At 42.7% G+C, this 18,056-nt stretch overlaps 4 non-coding genes across 4 annotated transcripts; 3 read left to right on the forward strand and 1 right to left on the reverse strand.

Moving 5' to 3' along the window:
* Window positions 1-1,817: 1,817 nt before the first annotated feature.
* trnar-acg (transfer RNA arginine (anticodon ACG)) lies at window positions 1,818-1,890 on the forward strand. Its single transcript has one exon. It is a non-coding gene; the product is annotated as a tRNA-Arg (tRNA).
* A 5,574-nt stretch (window positions 1,891-7,464) lies between these two features.
* LOC138236130 (U4 spliceosomal RNA) lies at window positions 7,465-7,606 on the forward strand. Its single transcript, XR_011188524.1, has one exon. It is a non-coding gene; the product is annotated as a U4 spliceosomal RNA (small nuclear RNA).
* Window positions 7,607-14,711: 7,105 nt separating this feature from the next.
* Window positions 14,712-14,793, reverse strand: trnas-gga (transfer RNA serine (anticodon GGA)). The gene has a single exon. It is a non-coding gene; the product is annotated as a tRNA-Ser (tRNA).
* Window positions 14,794-16,816: 2,023 nt separating this feature from the next.
* On the forward strand, window positions 16,817-16,958 carry LOC138236146 (U4 spliceosomal RNA). Its single transcript, XR_011188540.1, has one exon. It is a non-coding gene; the product is annotated as a U4 spliceosomal RNA (small nuclear RNA).
* Window positions 16,959-18,056: the final 1,098 nt, after the last annotated feature.

Consider the following 18,056-nt stretch of genomic DNA (forward strand, 5'->3'; position numbering starts at 1 on the left):
GTGGAGGCTGAGGTCAAGGCCACCTTGCCTCCCTTTGAACCGTTCTCTCCGGTCTCCGCCGGGTCAAAAGCGACACTCGCCTGAAAGTTCATTTGGCCCGCTTGCACATGGAGGCGCAGGAAAAAGCCCAAGTGCGCCAGGCAGAATTTGAATTGCGCCTTGCAATTCGTAAGATGGAGATTGAGGCGGAGAAAGAGGTTAAGCTCCGACAGCTTGAGCTAGAAGCACGAAAGAATGCTCCTGCTGTGCAGCCAACCCACTCCGAGGCCTCTAGCGTGTCTCCTTTGCAAGATCCACTCTCTACCACCTTTGATGTAAGTAAGCACATTGCTTTAGTTCCTCTGTTTAGGGAGACGGAAGTTGATTCGTACTTTGGTGCATTCGAGCGAATTGCCACATCACTTCGTTGGCCTAAGGAGGTTTGGTCACTGCTTTTGCAGTGTAGATTAGTGGGCAAAGCTCAGGAAGTTTGTTCTACACTTTCTTTAGAAGAAAGTTTGAATTACAATACTGTGAAAGCTGCTATCTTACGGGCTTATGAATTGGTTCCTGAGGCTTATAGACAACGCTTCAGAAATCATCGTAAAGTGTCAGACCAGACATTTGTTGAATTTGCTAGAGAGAAGGGCACTCTCTTTGATAAATGGGTTGTAGCCAGTAAAGTGAGTGACTTTAACTCATTGCGTGAGTTAATGCTCTTAGAGGAATTTAAGAACTGTTTGCCTGAACGCATTGTTGTGTATTTGAATGAGCAAAAAGTAACTACTTTATCGCAAGTCGCTGTTTTGGCAGATGAGTTCGTGCTCACTCATAAGAATGTTTTCATGTCTGTGCGTGCGGAGAAGACTTTGTCTACTCTAAGTTCCCAGTCTCAGTCTCCCCCAGTAAAAACTAGTTCCTCATGTCTTAAAGAGGAGCGTGAATGTTTTTATTGTCACAAGAGAGGTCATATAATTGCAGATTGTTTGGCCCTAAAACATAAGCAGCAGCAACAGCAACATCCTAAGAGTGCTGGGTTTGTTAAGACTGTTTCCCGTTCTGCTATTCCTTTGTCTAGTGAAAACAGTCTCCCTGACCCTAGTTATGATTAGTTATTTTTTTTCACTTTACCGTGAATCGGGCTCGGCTGCACAGAGGAGAGAGGACAGGTGACAGGGGAGTCACACGCTGGCGGTTTGAATACGCGGAAGATCACTGAGGGATCCACAGTATATGGACCCTCCGTGCGCCATCAGTCCACACTCCGGACTCTGAATCCTGCCATCCGAGTTAAGATCTCGGCAGAACCTGAGGCGCAGTTCCTTCTTAAAACGTAATCTGGTGAGCATTTCTAGAATCGTACTTGTATAGATGCAGCCTTTAATGTGTTGCTAGGTTAAAATTGATGATTTCTTGAACTTCAGTAGGCAACTGCCCTCTTGATTTCGGATTTAATTTCTTTATTACAGGGGCGCTTTTATGAAGACAGAGTCATGTTCAGGTACTTTGCTTGATGGAGGAAGCTCATTTCGGACTCTGTGATCTGCTCACCTGGAAAGGTCTGCTGTACTACTATAAGAGAGAAGTAGAGTCTGGAAGAAGGGACAATTTTATGATGCTTTGGAAGATAATGTTTTTTTTTTTCTTTGAAATCGAAATGAATCAGAATATCAGTGCAAAAGACAAACTCTTGGTTTGGTTTAAAGAGATATGGTTTTAAAACAGACAAAATGTAGAAAACAGGTGTTTCTCACTTTTGGAAAAGAATGGACCGGGGGTAATATTTTACTAGTTGCAGTGCTGATCTCACTGGGTTACAGTCCTGCAGTATCACACCAGGGCCAGTGGCGCAATGGATAACGCGTCTGACTACGGATCAGGAGATTGCAGGTTCGACTCCTGCCTGGCTCGGGTTGTTTTTAAAAGCATCGGGCTACTCCCTAAGCAGTCTGTGCTACTTACTGCATTGTAATCGTACCCAGTAAGAGATTTCCTTCATGTAAATGAACTGCACCTGACAGCATTAGAAAAACACCTGGGCTCAGTACGGTGCTGAGAGCTCAGCGTTGCTGTTGTTCTAATTAGCACGCACTGCATCGGCTATGAGCCCGAACTTTTCAAATATTCCGATCAGTTAGTCAACACGTAGTCCACATGAACGGTAGAAATATTCTCGTCTGTCTCTTGTTTGTATAGAACTGAATGTCCCTGACAATGTACTGTTAGTTTTAATTGAAGAACGGCATTTGTGTTCAAATATACCAGACAAGTTACCGGGGTAAAGTTAGCTTGAAGTTCGAAAACGATTTTGGCACGCCTGTAGCGCTTTCACGAAATCTCTTAGAGTTACAAAAACACTTGCTTTGTGTATAAAATACATTGTGGATGCTTTCTCAGCCTTTACTTTTTCGTTTTTATGACATTTTTTTGACCAAGCACGAATATGCTTTTGTCCATATCTCCGCAATGGAAGCACAGAACGCCTTCAAACCAAAAGCATTTTAAAGACCACGACTTGTGGATATTTCCACAGCCTTTACATCAATCTATCGGTGAGCTAATTATCTTTTTTTAAACCTCCGGTTTTTCATCGATGCGTAATTACGCACGAACTGGAACCCGGGGGACCGCTGTGTGCACACGTTCACAAAGCGAGAAATACTGTTCAATACGGCTTCATGCGAAAAACCCGTATACTGTATGACCATAGGAAGCAGAACAGCGCGGTCTCCCATTACCCAGACTGTAAGCACGGGAATAAAGCTTTGTTTGATTTCTGAAACCCTTCCTTTACGTCCTGTTTTCATTCAGGTAAGGGTCAACTATATTCACAATACTACTGACAGCAGGAAGATTAAAATATTCTTTACTCAGCAGCTTATTAAAAACAGCTCCCATGATGTTCAAACCGATTTTTTACACAGAACACTGACACAGCTTTGTGTTCTGAATCTCTTTTTCTCTTGCTTTTATTTAATGTGGCACAATGCACTGGTTCACAAACCAATAGCATTTAAACCACAGCACCCACAATGCTGCAGGTAAGTGTTTTGCACACTAAGCAGGTCATCTGACTATTCCCAGCTTTGTTTTGGGTTATGGAACCTTTATTTTTTTATGATTTTCTGAAGATAACACTACAGGTGGGATGGGTGGGTTGTCTTCATGGCTCAATAGCATTTCAAATACAGCACCCACACTGCTGAAACCAAGTGTTTTACACACCAGACAGGCCCCCGAACCTCATACAACCTTGCTGTGGCTGTGGCCCCTTTCTTTAATTTTTTTTATGATTTTCTGAAGATAACACTACAGGTAATACACTGGGACAGGTGGGTCGTCTTCATGGCTCAATAGCATTTCAAATACAGCACCCACTCTGCTGAAACCAAGTGTTTTACACACCAGACAGGCCCCCAAACCTCATACAACCTTACTGTGGCTGTGGCCCCTTTCTTTATTTTGTAATGATTTTCTGAAGATAACACTACAGGTAATACACTGGGACGGGTGGGTCGTCTTCATGGCTCAATTGCATTTCAAATACAGCACCCACTCTGCTGAAACCAAGTGTTTTACACACCAGACAGGCCCCCAAACCTCATACAACCTTACTGTGGCTGTGGCCCCTTTCTTTATTTTGTAATGATTTTCTGAAGATAACACTACAGGTAATACACTGGGACGGGTGGGTCGTCTTCATGGCTCAATAGCATTTCAAATACAACAGCCACACTGCTGAAACCAGGTGTTTTACACACCAGACAGCCCCCAGAACCTTATACAACCTTGCTGTGGTTGTGGCCCCTTTCTTTATTTTTTTATGAGTTTTTCAATATGGCACCATTAGACAGGCGGTACATGGGGATAGTACATCGTGCTCTTCACGAGTCAATAGCTCTTCAAGCACAACAGCCACAGTGCTGCAACCAGGTGTTTTACACACCAGACAGCTCCCCTAACCTTATACAACCTCGCTTTGAGTTGTTTAACATTTCTTTCAAATCACTTGGGTTCATCAATCATTTGATCATTTTTCAGCGTGGAATAAACCTATTACTTGTTCCTTGGAGATTACCATCTGCTGATAAGATATGATCGCTATATTGACCATATACAATTTCTTGCATAAGGAATTCATATTTTGCATACACCGATCCCCCCGGAGTCCCAAGTGATTCTGGTTTTGGAAAGCTAAAGGACAATGAGCTTCACGATACCAGGGGGACAGTGGGTGGTCAAGTCTCCCCTAAACAATGGATCTTGTCAGATTATGATGTCAGTGCATTTAATAAATGTTGTTGAACTCTCTTTAGCCCAAATACAGAGGAGCCCAGACCCAGAATGTTACTGACAGAGAGTGATCTCATTATGTGTGTTTGGATTTTAACAACTATTTTTATTGTTTGCTAGAACCAAAACAATCTATGTTAGACATTTTCATCTTCAGCCAAAAATACAAACCTGTCTACGTAGTGTGGTGCAGGTTCTTGTCCCATCCTGCTCTTGGTCCAGGTTGGAGGGTTGCACCGATTCTGAATCTTGTTAGCTGGTATGGATGGGTTTGGGGGTGTTGATACCAGAGTGGTCCAGGAGGGGGATTCAGGTGTCTCGGGGGCATTCTTGTTTTTCTATGAGTTCAGGTTGATTCTGTTGGTTCTGTCATGAATCTCCCTCACGCAGGCAAGCGCTCCCGCATTCCCTCGAGCTCTCCCCATACCAAACGTGCACATGTCAATCAGTCCTCTACTTAAACCCTCATCTGTTCCCCGGTCATTGCTCACGATTGAGATTCTGTCCCGGAGCTTACCTACTAACTACGCTTTTGCCTTACTATGACTTCTCCCCTGGACCTCGACCCCGCTTTTCCGACAACTGCTTTAGCCACTCGATTTTGTACCTTCGCCTGTTTTACGCTTTCTCAGATCCTGACCCCAGCCTGTCTCTTCATTTACGCCTCTGCCTACCGACGCAACTTCTACGCCTTCCCGGACTCGGGCCCCTGCCTGTTTACTCCGACTACGCCTGCGTCTTGGGCCAACCCTACCAAGGGCACCGCATTGGATCCCTATCCTCAGCAGTCAGCCCCTGCGTGACAGGTTCTGAGTGTCTTGGTTACATCCGTTTGTGTGTATAGATGAAAAAGCTATTGAAGAGCACCCCCACACCCCCCACCCGTCTTGGTGGAAGTTGCCATGTTCAAAAAATCCTAAAAAGATAATTAAAGTTGCACACAACAAAGCATGACTGTGAAAGGTCAGGAGGCCTGCCTAGTGAGCACAACACTTGATTACAGTCAAAAAAAACATTAAAAAATAAAGAAATGTTCCACAACTCAAAGCGAGGTTGTATAAGGTTAGGGGAAATGTCTGGTGTAAAACACCTGGTTGCAGCACTGTGGCTGTTGTGCTTGAAGAGCTATTGACTCATGAATAGCACCCCCCAATCCCCATGTACCGCCTGTCTAATGGTGCCATATTGAAAAACTAAAATTCTTATTAAAAAAATAAATAAAGGGGCCACAACCACAGAAAGGTTGTATAAGGTTAGGGGACCTGTGTGGTGTGTAAAACACTTGGTTTCAGCAGTGTGGTTGTTGTATTTGAAATGCTATTGAGCCATGAAGACTACCCACCTATCGCACTGTGTTACCTGTAGTGTTATCTTCAGAAAATCATAAAAAAATAAAGAAAGGGGCCACAGCCACAGCAAGGTTGTACGAGGTTCTTGGGCCTGTCTGGTGTGTAAAACACTTGGTTTCAGCAGTGTGGGTGCTGTATTTGAAATGCTATTGAGCCATGAAGACGACCCACCTGTCCCAGTGTATTACCCGTAGTGTTATCTTCAAAAAATCATAAAAAATTAAAGAAAGGGGCCACAGCCACAGCAAGGTTATATAAAGTTAGGGGGCCTGTCTGGTGTGTAAAACACTTGGTTTCAACAGTGTGGGTGCTGTATTTGAAATGCTATTGAGCCATGAAGACGACCCACCTATCCCAGTGTATTACCTGTAGTGTTATCTTCAGAAAATCATAAAAAATTAAAGAAAGGGGCCACAGCCACAGCAAGGTTGTACGAGGTCCGGGGGCCTGTCTGGTGTGTAAAACACTTGGTTTCAGCAGTGTGGGTGCTGTATTTGAAATGCTATTGAGCCATGAAGACGACCCACCTGTCCCAGTGTATTACCCGTAGTGTTATCTTCAAAAAATCATAAAAAATTAAAGAAAGGGGCCACAGCCACAGCAAGGTTATATAAAGTTAGGGGGCCTGTCTGGTGTGTAAAACACTTGGTTTCAACAGTGTGGGTGCTGTATTTGAAATGCTATTGAGCCATGAAGATGACCCACCTATCCCAGTGTATTACCTGTAGTGTTATCTTCAGAAAATCCTAAAAAATATAAAGAAAGGTTCCACAACCCAAAACAAAGCTGGGAAAAGTCAGAGGACCTGCTTAGTGTGCAAAACACTTGCTGCATTGTGGGTGCTGTGGTTTAAATGCTATTGGTTTGTGAACAGAATACCCCTATCCCAATGCATTGTGCCATATTAAATAAAAGCATGACAAAAAGAGATTCAGAATGCAAAGCTGTGTCAGTGTTCTGTGTAAAAAATCGGTTTGAACATCATGGGAGCTGTTTTTAATAAGCTGCTGAGAAAAGAATATTTTAATCTTCCTGCTGTCAGTAGTATTGTGAATATAGTTGACCCTTACCTGAATGAAAACAGGGCGTAAAGGAAGGGTTTCAGAAATCAAACAAAGCTTTATTCCCGTGCTTACAGTCTGGGTAATGGGAGACCGCGCTGTTCTGCTTCCTATGGTCATATACGGGTTTTTCGCATGAAGCCGTATTGAACAGTATTTCTCGCGTTGTGAACGTGTGCACACAGCGGTCCCCCGGGTTCCAGTTCGTGCGTAATTACGCATCGATGAAAAACCGGAGGTTTAAAAAAAGATAATTAGCTCACTGATAGTTTGATGTAAAGGCTGTGGAAATATCCACAAGTCGTGGTCTTTAAAATGCATTTGGTTTGACGGCGTTCTGTGCTTCCATTGCGAAGATATGGACAAAAGAATATTCGTGCATGGTCAAAAAAATGTCATAAAATCGAAAAAGTAAAGGCTGAGAAAGCATCCACAATGTATTTTATACACAAAACAAGCATTCTCGCAACTCTAAGAGGTTTCGTGAAAGCGCTACAGGCGTGCCAAAATCGTTTTCGAACTTCGAGCTAACTTTACCCCGGTCTTCGTCATTGTTCTGTCATCTTTTATTTAAAGGGTTGTATTTCTGCTGCTGAAAATAAGCAACGGTTTTCTCACAACGCCCTTTGTTCCCAACGGAGCCCTTGTCTGTCATGAAATTCTTCAAAACCTCAAGCTAGAAGAAGAAGAAGACGACAAATATGAAGCGTTATAGCAACGACATGCCATGAGACGATCGATAACGATTTCCATAGAATCCCCGCGGTTGCTTGGCAACCGTCAGCTTTGCGCAGTGGCAGTATCGTAGCCTGTGAGGTTTAGCCGAGGCGCGATTATTGCTAGTTGAAAACTTTTCCCAATACCCCGCTTCCGCCGGTTTGCAATACAATCGGCGAAAGCAATTTTTGACAGTCTCGTCAGAGACTGAGCAAGGTGTTTAAAGACAGATTTGGTCATGGTGATATCATGGTAGAAAGAAACGAGCTTGTTACGTGTCAACAGAAACGCTCTTTAGCTCTTTCAGCTTTATGCAGAGAACAGCGTCTGTCGAGATTACTTTTGTGTCAGCGCGAAACGCCGTGTGCTGTCAGTTTGATTTCATATTGCTCGTAGCGGCGCCTGGCTTTTGTCTGTCAAACGTTAGGTTGCGCTTCTTCATGCTGCATCGTCGGCATGAGTGGAGCATTTTAAACGTCTGTACTTACTGCGCCCCATAAGAAATCGTTTGTCCCTGTTCAAAAGAGATTGTGCGATGTCCTGCAGCGTTCGCAAAGCAAACCTTTGACAGTTTGAAAAGAGGAATTTATTCTGCTTCCTGTGCGTGCAGTAGTTACAAAGTTGAACGTCTTTACACGATCTGCTGCAGTTTTCAGTGGGTGGGCTTTGTCAAATGGCTTGGAAAAACGCACTGTGTTTCGGCTCGGGAAACATCATGAGCAGTGTCCTGCATGTTTTCTGTGTATAGCTGTCTTTTAACGCGTACAGAATTCATTCGAAATCATTGTTTTCTCCAATTAACAAGGGTCCCTTTTTGAACCTGCCAGAAGCATTCTTTCAATGTAACAGATTTACTCCGGGGAAGGGCAGCATGACATTGAGAGTAGCTCAAGCTTTCAGCACCTTTATCTGACTGCATGTATGCAGACACTGCTCAGAATCCCCTGTAAGATTCTCCTTCAATTCCGTTTTGCAGTGCTTTAGCTCTTTCAAAAGGCTTCACTTTGCTAGTCACAATCCAAGGCTCATGACAGCATTTGAAAACATTTGCAACTGCATTGGCCGGGAATCGAACCTGGGTCAACTGCTTTGAAGGCAGCTATGCGCAACACTGGCTCGCTCCAGAGTAAATTTCACGTCGAGGGCATATTTTTTTCCATTTTACCGTGAGTCGGGCTCAGCTGCACAGAGGAGAGAGCAGAGCAATGAGGTCACGGGGAAGAAGGGACAATTTTATGATGCTTTGGAAGATAATGTTTTTTTTTTCTTATACTGAAAATGAAAGGTAGTTGTTTCTATATGGACTCAGTCTTTGGAATTTGTATATATATATTTCAGTGATCCCTCAGCCATTCCTTCTGTATTGTAATTCAATTTCTCTTTTAAAATTCCTTCCCCACTTCTAGGACCTGCAGTTGCTGAACTCCACAATGGCTTCTATTGGAAAGTCTGTGACTGAGACCAAGTAAGTGCTCACTTTTTTATGAAACCATTATTTATTTTGGAGCAATGAGCAATTCTTATATAAATGCAATAAAATCATTATGCTCAAACTATGAGAGAGAAAATTAAGGATAATTTAAGAAATCAGTCTTAGCTTGTTTCTATACACAGATGGTATTATTTATTTTCAAAGGAAACCCGCGAGGATTCCCCTGGTGTGCAAGATGTGCCTGAATACTCTTGATCAGCTTCCTGCTCACTTGAAGAGGGCGTGTATGAAGCACGCCACGGCAGAAGAGATCAGGATGGCCTCTCAACAGGCGAGGGAGGACATGATGAATCACCTGAAGAATGGGGTCATCGTGGATTACCACAGAATAGAGATCGTGTCTGGTGAGGCAAACAGGATAGTGGTTGTAAGACTGCTAGAGTCCTTGGGCCTTTTTGTACATGGGAAGCCTGAAGACACATTGGCAAGGTGAGATATTTTTAATCTGTAAGGCTTCTGTAGTTTCTTTTTGAAATCATTGTTACAACATATTATGTAAAAGCATGTTGAAAAGAATATACCTGCATTCCAGCGGCCCTGAGCAAGAGGCCGCTGTCCAGGAGGAAGAGATGCCAGAGGCTGCTCTAGAAACTGAAACAGAAGCGGATAAGGAAAGGGAAGATATGAGCTCTGAAGAACTCTATCAGCAGTAAGACTTTTTATTTTTCAGATGTATCTATTTTTTACTAAAATTCTAATTTGTCTTATAGGTATAAAATGTTTAAACCGGTGTTTTATATCCTTACAGGCCCTGAGTAGTTAAAAAGTATCAGCAGGCCGGAAGAGAGTGGCCCAAGCTGGACTCTATAGAAAGCACTCCCTGGATGCTCCTCTCCTGATTGGATTCAAACAGTACCTTACCAAGGATCTGGGAGTGGCAAATTATTCTCAGGAGGTATTTATTTTTTAAAGGCATTTAAAATTAAGTAATGGTATCTTCATTGTAAATGTTTTTATTTCTTAGCTTAAAATTCACCCATGTGAAATGATGTCAGCCATAAACATCATGACTCTATATTTCCTACCTGAATCTATTCTACTTAAATTATTACATTATACACAATTTGAGTTCATTTTAAAAAGTAAAAGGTAATGAAAGGAATGCATTTTCATAAGAAAGATAATACCGATATGCATGTGATAATCTTCCTTATATCATGTAGTGCATCATTTGGACACTTTGTGGGCTTCAAATACAAAGAAAATCATGTTCTATGGTACAAGATAAATACAAAACTTAAGCTTTTATTTTAATTAGATTTGTTTATAAAGCATAAGCAATCATTTATTACATCGCTTCTTGAATTAAATCTTTTGACAAGAGGTAAGACTTCTATTTTACATTTAAACCCATGTTTAGCTGCGTTTTTTAGATTTAACTGAACCAATTTCTGTGTGTGATAATGTCCTTGAATTCTGACATCACACTAAATTACATGATATAAAACAGCTAATGTTTCTAGAGATAAAGTTTCTGGGATGCTTCTAATTACTTTTTATTACCAGGGACAGTTTAATTCACCTTGTACAGTACTGAAAGACCAAGATGCTTTTTTAAAGTTATTTAACATTTTATAGAACTTTTTCTACTATGGCAACATGATGAGCTTGGTGAAACTTGGAAAAATACTGCTTGGCCACTTATCTTAAGATAAAGATAGGATAAAGGTTTATCTTTTGCACCTACCTGACCCCCAGGGAAGGCCAATGCTTTCTAAGTTGATGGTTCCCTACAGTAGACTGTACCTTATCTTCAAAGGTAATGTATATTGACCCAAATCAGTTTTGGAATCCAATCTACTGCCGAGATGGAGCACATCCTTTTTTCAGGATTTTAGCATCATACGTTTGGTATATTTAGTCCCTAATGATGAAAGAAATGATCATAGAACATGACATCTAACCTTACCTGTGGTGTCTTTAATCCCTATTGCTCAATGCATGGTGTACGTACTGCATACATGTGTCTTGAGAATGAGGAATGGGCCCCTGAGACAGTCATTTACCTGTTTCACAAATGATCGTATTTTACTAGAGATTCTGTTTGGGATTCAGATGTGCATTCGGACAGCAATCCCTTTCAAGAAATGATACGTTCTGGATGAGGTCAAAGGTGCTGGAACACTGTATTTAGGATGTGTTTGCAGAGACTATGTGTCTCCTGCTTCAACGCAGTGATAAATAGATGTGCTCCTGTAATTCATTGGTACATGCCCAGGGCAGTAAGCAGTCTGAGGATTTATTTCCAGACGGCATAGAGCAGTGAAGTAGTGTAGTAGAGCAACACACTGGATCATTTTATTATTAGAATCTATTCTACTTAAATTATTACATTATACACAACTTGAGTTCATTTTAAAAAGTAAAAGATAATGAAAGGAATGCATTTTCATAAGAAAGATAATACTGATATGCATGTGATAATCTTCTTTATATCATGTAGTGCGTCATTTGGACACTTTGTGGGCTTGAAATACAAAGAAAATCATGTTCTATGGTACAAGATAAATACAAAACTTTAGCTTTTATTTTAATTAGATTTGTTTATAAAGCATAAGCAATCATTTATTACATTAATATATGTGAAAATAACATTTTAGCATCATATTATTACATACAGGTCTCTAGCTTCAACACAGTGATATATATATGCTCAGTGATTTATTGGTACATGCCCAGGTCAATAATCAGAATGAGGATTTATTTCCAGACGGGCTACAGGTAGTGTTGTGAAATACTTCAACACACTGGATCGCAGATTTAGACCCCCTGCACTCTTACTACTTAAAAACCAAAGAAATGAAGATATGTAGCAATCACATTGTAACAGGGGTGACAGTGACTTAATGCTTATACTAGTGGACTTCTGGTACCTTTAGGGTAAGGTGTTCCCTGAAGGGCTCTCAAACCCCGCATTTCAGATGCCTAGCTGTATCGCTGATGTGTTGCACCTCAGAATCACTTTTAAACCTTACCTCTGGTATCTTTAATCCCTATTGCTCAACGCATGGTGAAAGTATTGCATAAATGTGTCTGAAAATGAGCAATGGGCACCTGAGAGACTCATTTGCCTGTTTCACAAATGATCATATTTGACTAGAGATTCTGTTTGGGATTCAGTTGTGCATTCTGACAGCAATCCCTTTCAAAAAACGATACATTCTGGATGAGGTCAAAGGTGCAGGAACACTGTATTTAGGATGTGTTTGCACTTATGAGGATTTATTTCCAGATGTGCTAGGGGTAGTGTTGTGAAATACTTCAACACACTGGATCGCAGGTTTAAACCCCCTGCACTCTTACTCCTTAAAAACCAACAAATGCAGATATGTAGCAATCATATTGTAGCAGACACTCATTTGCCTGTTTCACAAATGATCATATTCTACTAGAGATTCTGTTTGGGATACGGATGTGCATTCTGACAGCAATCTCTTTCAAAAAATGCTTTTACCTTTTCGCGGCTTTGCCCTTCTTGCCTCTTTGGACAATATCTCCATCTTGTGGTCGTTGTTGGTAATGTCTAGACAATATCTCCATCTTGTGGTCGTTCTTGGTAATGTCTTCTTATGCCCTTTTTTATTTCAATTCTCTATTAGTTGATTCTAGAATCTCTACAATAGAGTTGAAAACATCAGTTTTAAAGCAGACAATATGACATTATTTATAGTCCAATTAGAAATGTATTACCCTGATAGATATCCCAACACCCGGAATGTATTGATACCATATCCCCAGTAATGCTCCTCAGGCCTAACAAGCACACTGTTGGTCTTAGGAAGCATCAGACACAGAAACGGTAACAACATCCTTCTTTCTGTTCACTCAGTCTCTGGTGCCGTGGGTCAGTGAAAGTGCGATGCGCGGATCCAGCGATCTCATCCTGTCACTCAGATGGCACAATCAGTAATTGGTGGCAGTTGATATGGTCCCTCCCAGCAGGATTGCAACATCTGGCAGGGTATCTCTTCTTCACCTACACCCACTCGCCAGGTATCCGGTCGTGTCTCCCCTCTGCTGGAGGTCCCCAAGCGTCCGGCACCTGTTCACAAGCCCTGTGCACCGCTTCAGTTAACAAACCTACAACACTTTAATAGAGAGTTATCTACCCACGGTGTCCCTTCAGTTGATATTTCCTTAGTTGGTCTTTCAGACTGTGGGTGATTGGGGCAATGTGACTTCCAACTTACCCCTAGTGAGGCAATTACAGCCTGGCACACCTTCCCAGTGTAGTCTGCCCCTAGATCAGTATCCAAGGGGCAGGGCAGTCCATACCCTGGGATCATCTTTGTCATACACTTGGGTATGTGCCAGCCCACATCACATCATCATACAACCCCACATTCTTTACACATTTGTTCTAACCACTATTAAACATCTATTAAAGGCCTCAACCTGAATTCTCCCCTTTCCCCAATAGAGGTTTCACAGGGGTCTCAGACTCCCGCTCTCCCAGTGCAGCTCGTCTGGCATCTGCATCTGCATGGTTGTTACCTTGAGTTACTGGAATTCTTTATTTATTGTGTTATTTACACCTTACTCAAGCTGCTTCTGTCGGCAGCTGTAAAACTACAAATCAGTTCAGAGACAAGCCTAGTATTCTTAACTGGAGTCCCTGCCGTTGTGAGAGAATCCTATTTCTCCATAGCCATCCAGAATTGTGGCCTACATGCAACAAATACATACATTATATACATATACAGTAACCCTTTGTCCACACTTACATACAAAGGAATGGTTGATCCATCTGAGGAAACCCCAGTCTCAGCACCTGTAAGAGAGCTTGTTTCAAATTATTATAGGCGGCTTTTGTTGCGGGAACCAAGGCAATCTTGTCCTTGTACTGCACTCCCCCCTTAAGCAGATCTGTTAAGAGTTGTGCTCACCCTGTAAAAACATTGCACCCAAGCCCTGTTAAAATTTCACAATGCTAGACACAAAAGGGCCTTATCATAACTGCTTCTATTAGACACTCTAAAGCTGAAGCAACTCAGACTTGTGGGTTTCCTCGTCAGGGGAAGCACTCAGAATACTATCAACATACTGAGTGATCACAGTCAGTTGAAGCCACGTGATACCCTGTTCTGGATAGTCATTCTTTGTAATGCATAATATTCCAACCCAATAGATCTGGGATAAAACCACCCATTAAAATCTGGTACTCGGCAAGTAAAACTTGCTGCCCCAATACTCCTGTGGCCTCCTGCCGTCTCCCCATATACATTACTCTATAGCACACTGTTGAACAGAGGAGTGAAACAAGCATGACAGTAGTGCTCCAGTATCCCATAACAGAGAAACCAACACTCCATTAACAGTACATTTTTATCCACTGGACTGGGACAGACTTAGGGAGGGTACAAGGGATTTACAGGATCTAATCGTTAGGTAAACAGATCTTCTCACAAGACGTTATTCTCCCCAGTCTCGATTCTAAACCTACAGCGTTTCAGCATGTCTGAGACATTCGAATAAACCCAAATTGTTTCCTCTATTGCAACTAATTGTATAAAAATACAAACACTGTTTATCTAACTACTTTTACGTCCACCTGTACTGTACTTATACTTTCAGACGCTCTTATATTTTCCAATCTCCTTAAGTTGATTTTCGTCAAGTCTCTTTAGTTACGTCTCTAGCCAGTCCCGCTGGCTAAACACACTTACACCGTCATTTAGCTGCAAAAAGGCATTCGCGGATGCTGAAGAATTTATTTCCAAGGCAGCGGGTACAAGCGATTTGGCGTTTTAAAACCACCAGGAACAGCAAAGAGGCACGCTTCTTTCCTTGCGCCGGAACACAAGGACTGGAGGCGGACAACCTAGTCGGCAGGATTCGAACTTGCGCGGGGAGACCCCAATGGATTTCCAATCCATCGCTTTAATCACTCGGCCACGACTACAGCAAGCCCCACCGCCGCTGCGTTCTTGCTACAATCTTACCTGGATCGCGAGGCGCCAGCGGAAGCCTATTTCAAAGTCATTCTCCGTTTAAAAAAAACATTTCCAAAATACAAGCCTTGCAGACAGACACGCCTCAGAGGACTTAAGGGTGGCTTCATGTCGGAATGATAAAGTCTCCCCGTCCGGACATGAAAATGCCACTTTGTTACACACAAAAAAAGAATCAACAACAGAGAAATGCCCACAAGCATTTGAAAAGCCGCACCACGTCGCACTTGAAATAGCTCTTACATTAGTGGTAGACGCAGGAATCGCCTTTTTATTTACGCTCTTACCAACGCGATGGAAAGCAAAACAAAGCAAAGCAGAGCAAAACAAAACGAACAAACGAAAACCCTCACGTCCCACACTTGCATGTAAGGCCGTTACGTGCCCAAGCGGTATTGTATGTCATCCTAGCACTGCAGCCCGGGGCGTACGGTATATGGGAACGAGCGCACGCCACGAATCGTCTCGAATCACTCCCTACAGCTGTAAGGCACCTTGAAGTGTGCACCCCCAACATTCTTCCTTGCGCATCTGTGAAATCTAAATTAAATCTCACGTTGGGGGCATATTTTTTTCCACTTTATCATGAGTCGGGCTCGGCTGCACAGAGGTGAGAGCAGAGCAATGAGGTCACGGGGACAGGGGAGTTACACGCTGGCGGTTTGAATACGCGGAAGATCACTGAGGGATCCACAGTATATGGACCCTCCGTGCTCCATCAGTCCACACTCCGGACTCTGAATCCTGCCATCCGAGTTAAGATCTCGGCGAAACCTGAGGCGCAGTTCCTTCTTAAAACGTAATCTGGTGAGCATTTCTAGAATCATACTTGTATAGATGCAGCCTTTAATGTGTTGCTAGGTTAAAATTGATGACTTCTTGAACTTCAGTAGGCAACTGCCCTCTTGATTTTGGATTTAATTTCTTTATTACAGGGGCGCATTTATGAAGACAGAGTCATGTTCAGGTACTTTGCTTGATGGCTCTACCGTACGAGCGCATCTCCAGCACTCTTTCCACGTCCCCTCCAGCTGCTTCACTTTTCCCTGTAGTTCCATCGATTTTCTTGTAGTGCTATACATATACGATTGAGGTATCTTAGATTTCTCCTTCGAGGACCCAGCACTCTTTTCTTTTCCCAGTGTTACTCATATCGAAATTCTTAAACCTAAAAAAAATCGTTTTTTTTTTCTTTCAATTATAACTGAAGTTTAAACAACTAGTGTTAAGTCCTTATTTTTCTGTAGTCAAAAAAAGCAAAAATTAACATTCAGGTCATGAAAAACTCAAAAAAACTCCTCAACCACTAAACTTTACCTCCCACCTGAGCGCCATCTTGAACGCCCCTACCACCAGAGAATGCTCACGATTTCGGAAGCTGTCTCCGGGACGTGCTGATTCCACACATCCTGAATAAATCATGATATAGTTAGTTGCTGTAGCTAGACGTTTAAATGAGTTTCATGGCCAGATGGACTGTTTCCTCCAGCGGTATAGTATTGCAGTGAGACAGCACGATGCCTGCAAGACTATGTCACGCTAAACGCCACAGATTGTGTTTGTCCGTTCGTGTCAGTCGTCCTGCAGCCACGGGAAGTGGGACACAAACATGCTGCAATGCTTTCAAGACGTTAGGATTTGTTTGTGCAACATCCGAGAAGAGTACTTGTGGCTTGAATGTGAACTGTACGTGCCCGCCCCCTTTCCTCTGTAGTGCATGAGTTCCTCCCGGCATGCCCTTCCTCATTGTTCTGTCATCTTGTACTTAAAGGGTTGTATTTCTGCTGCTGAAAATAAGCAACGGTTTTCTCACAACGCCCTTTGTTCCCGACGGAGACCTTGTCTGCCATGAAATTCTTCAAAACCTCAAGCTAGATGAAGAAGAGGACAAATATGAAGCGTTACAGAAACGACATGCCATGAGACTATCGATAACGATTTCCATAGGATCCCCGCGGTTGCCTGGCAACTATCAGCTTTGCGCAGTGGCAGTATCGTAGCCTGTGAGGTTTAGCCGAGGCGCGATTATTGCTAGTTGAAAACTTTTCCCAATACCCCGCTTCCGCCGGTTTGCAATACAATCGGCGAAAGCAATTTTTGACAGTGTCGTCAGAGACTGAGCAAGGTGCTTAAAGACAGATTTGGTCATGGTGACATCATGGTAGAAAGAAACGAGCTTGTTACGTCTCAACAGAAACGCTCTTTAGCTCTTTCAGCGTTATGCAGAGAACAGCGTCTGTCGAGATCACTTTTGAGTCAGCGCGAAACGCCGTGTGCTGTCAGTTTGATTTCATATTGCTCGTAGCGGCGCCCGGCCTTTGTCTGTCAAACGTTAGGTTGCGCTTCTTCATGCTGCATCGTCGACATGAGTGGAGCTTTTTAAACGTCTGTACTTACTGCGCCCCATAAGAAATCGTTCGTCCCTGTTCAAAAGAGATTGTGCGATGTCCTGCAGCGTTCGCAAAGCAAACCTTTGACAGTTTGAAAAGAGGAATTTATTCTGCTTCCTGTGCGTGCAGTAATTACAAAGTTGAACGTCTTTACACGATCTGCTGCAGTTTTCAGTGGGCGGGCTTTGTCAAATTGCTTGGAAAAACGCAGTTTCGGCTCGGGAAACATCATGAGCAGTGTCAGCACAGAGAGGACCACTGTCGTGAGGCCGGTTAGCTCAGTTGGTTAGAGTGTGGTGCTAATAACGCCAAGGTCGTGGGTTCGAGCCCCGTACGTGCCAGGTCCTTTTCTCCTCTCTTACCAAAGCTGTTAGGTTCCTTTCCGTGGTGAGATGGGTTGTCATGCAACGCTGCCACATAGTGCCGACAGACAAGAGTGTTGCGGGAGAAGAGAAAAGTGTTTGAAGTTTTAAGAGTGTATTAGGTGGAGCCAAAATCAAGTGTCACAAATGCAAGTGGGAGGATTTCCAATGTTTAATATGGTAAAAATAAGCAGAAGTTATCTGCCGGTCATGGCACAGTCTGCCATGCTTTTGTCATATACTGTAAAGTGGTGTCGAACTGGAGCCTCACCATTTGCATATGTGAGGCTCCAGTTATACATCGAGTGTCACGTTAAATGACAAAAATCAAGAGAGTTAAAGCAGCTGGAGAGGTTTTCTTACAACTTTTGAGCTGACACAGTTTTTGAAAATGTTTCCTTCACGCTGCACTGTACAACATAGGCAGCCAAGAGTCTCCAAAACAAAACAGAATTGACAGAT

This window comes from Lepisosteus oculatus, unplaced genomic scaffold (genome assembly GCF_040954835.1).
Source record: "Lepisosteus oculatus isolate fLepOcu1 unplaced genomic scaffold, fLepOcu1.hap2 HAP2_SCAFFOLD_87, whole genome shotgun sequence".
Lineage (NCBI taxonomy): Eukaryota > Metazoa > Chordata > Actinopteri > Semionotiformes > Lepisosteidae > Lepisosteus > Lepisosteus oculatus.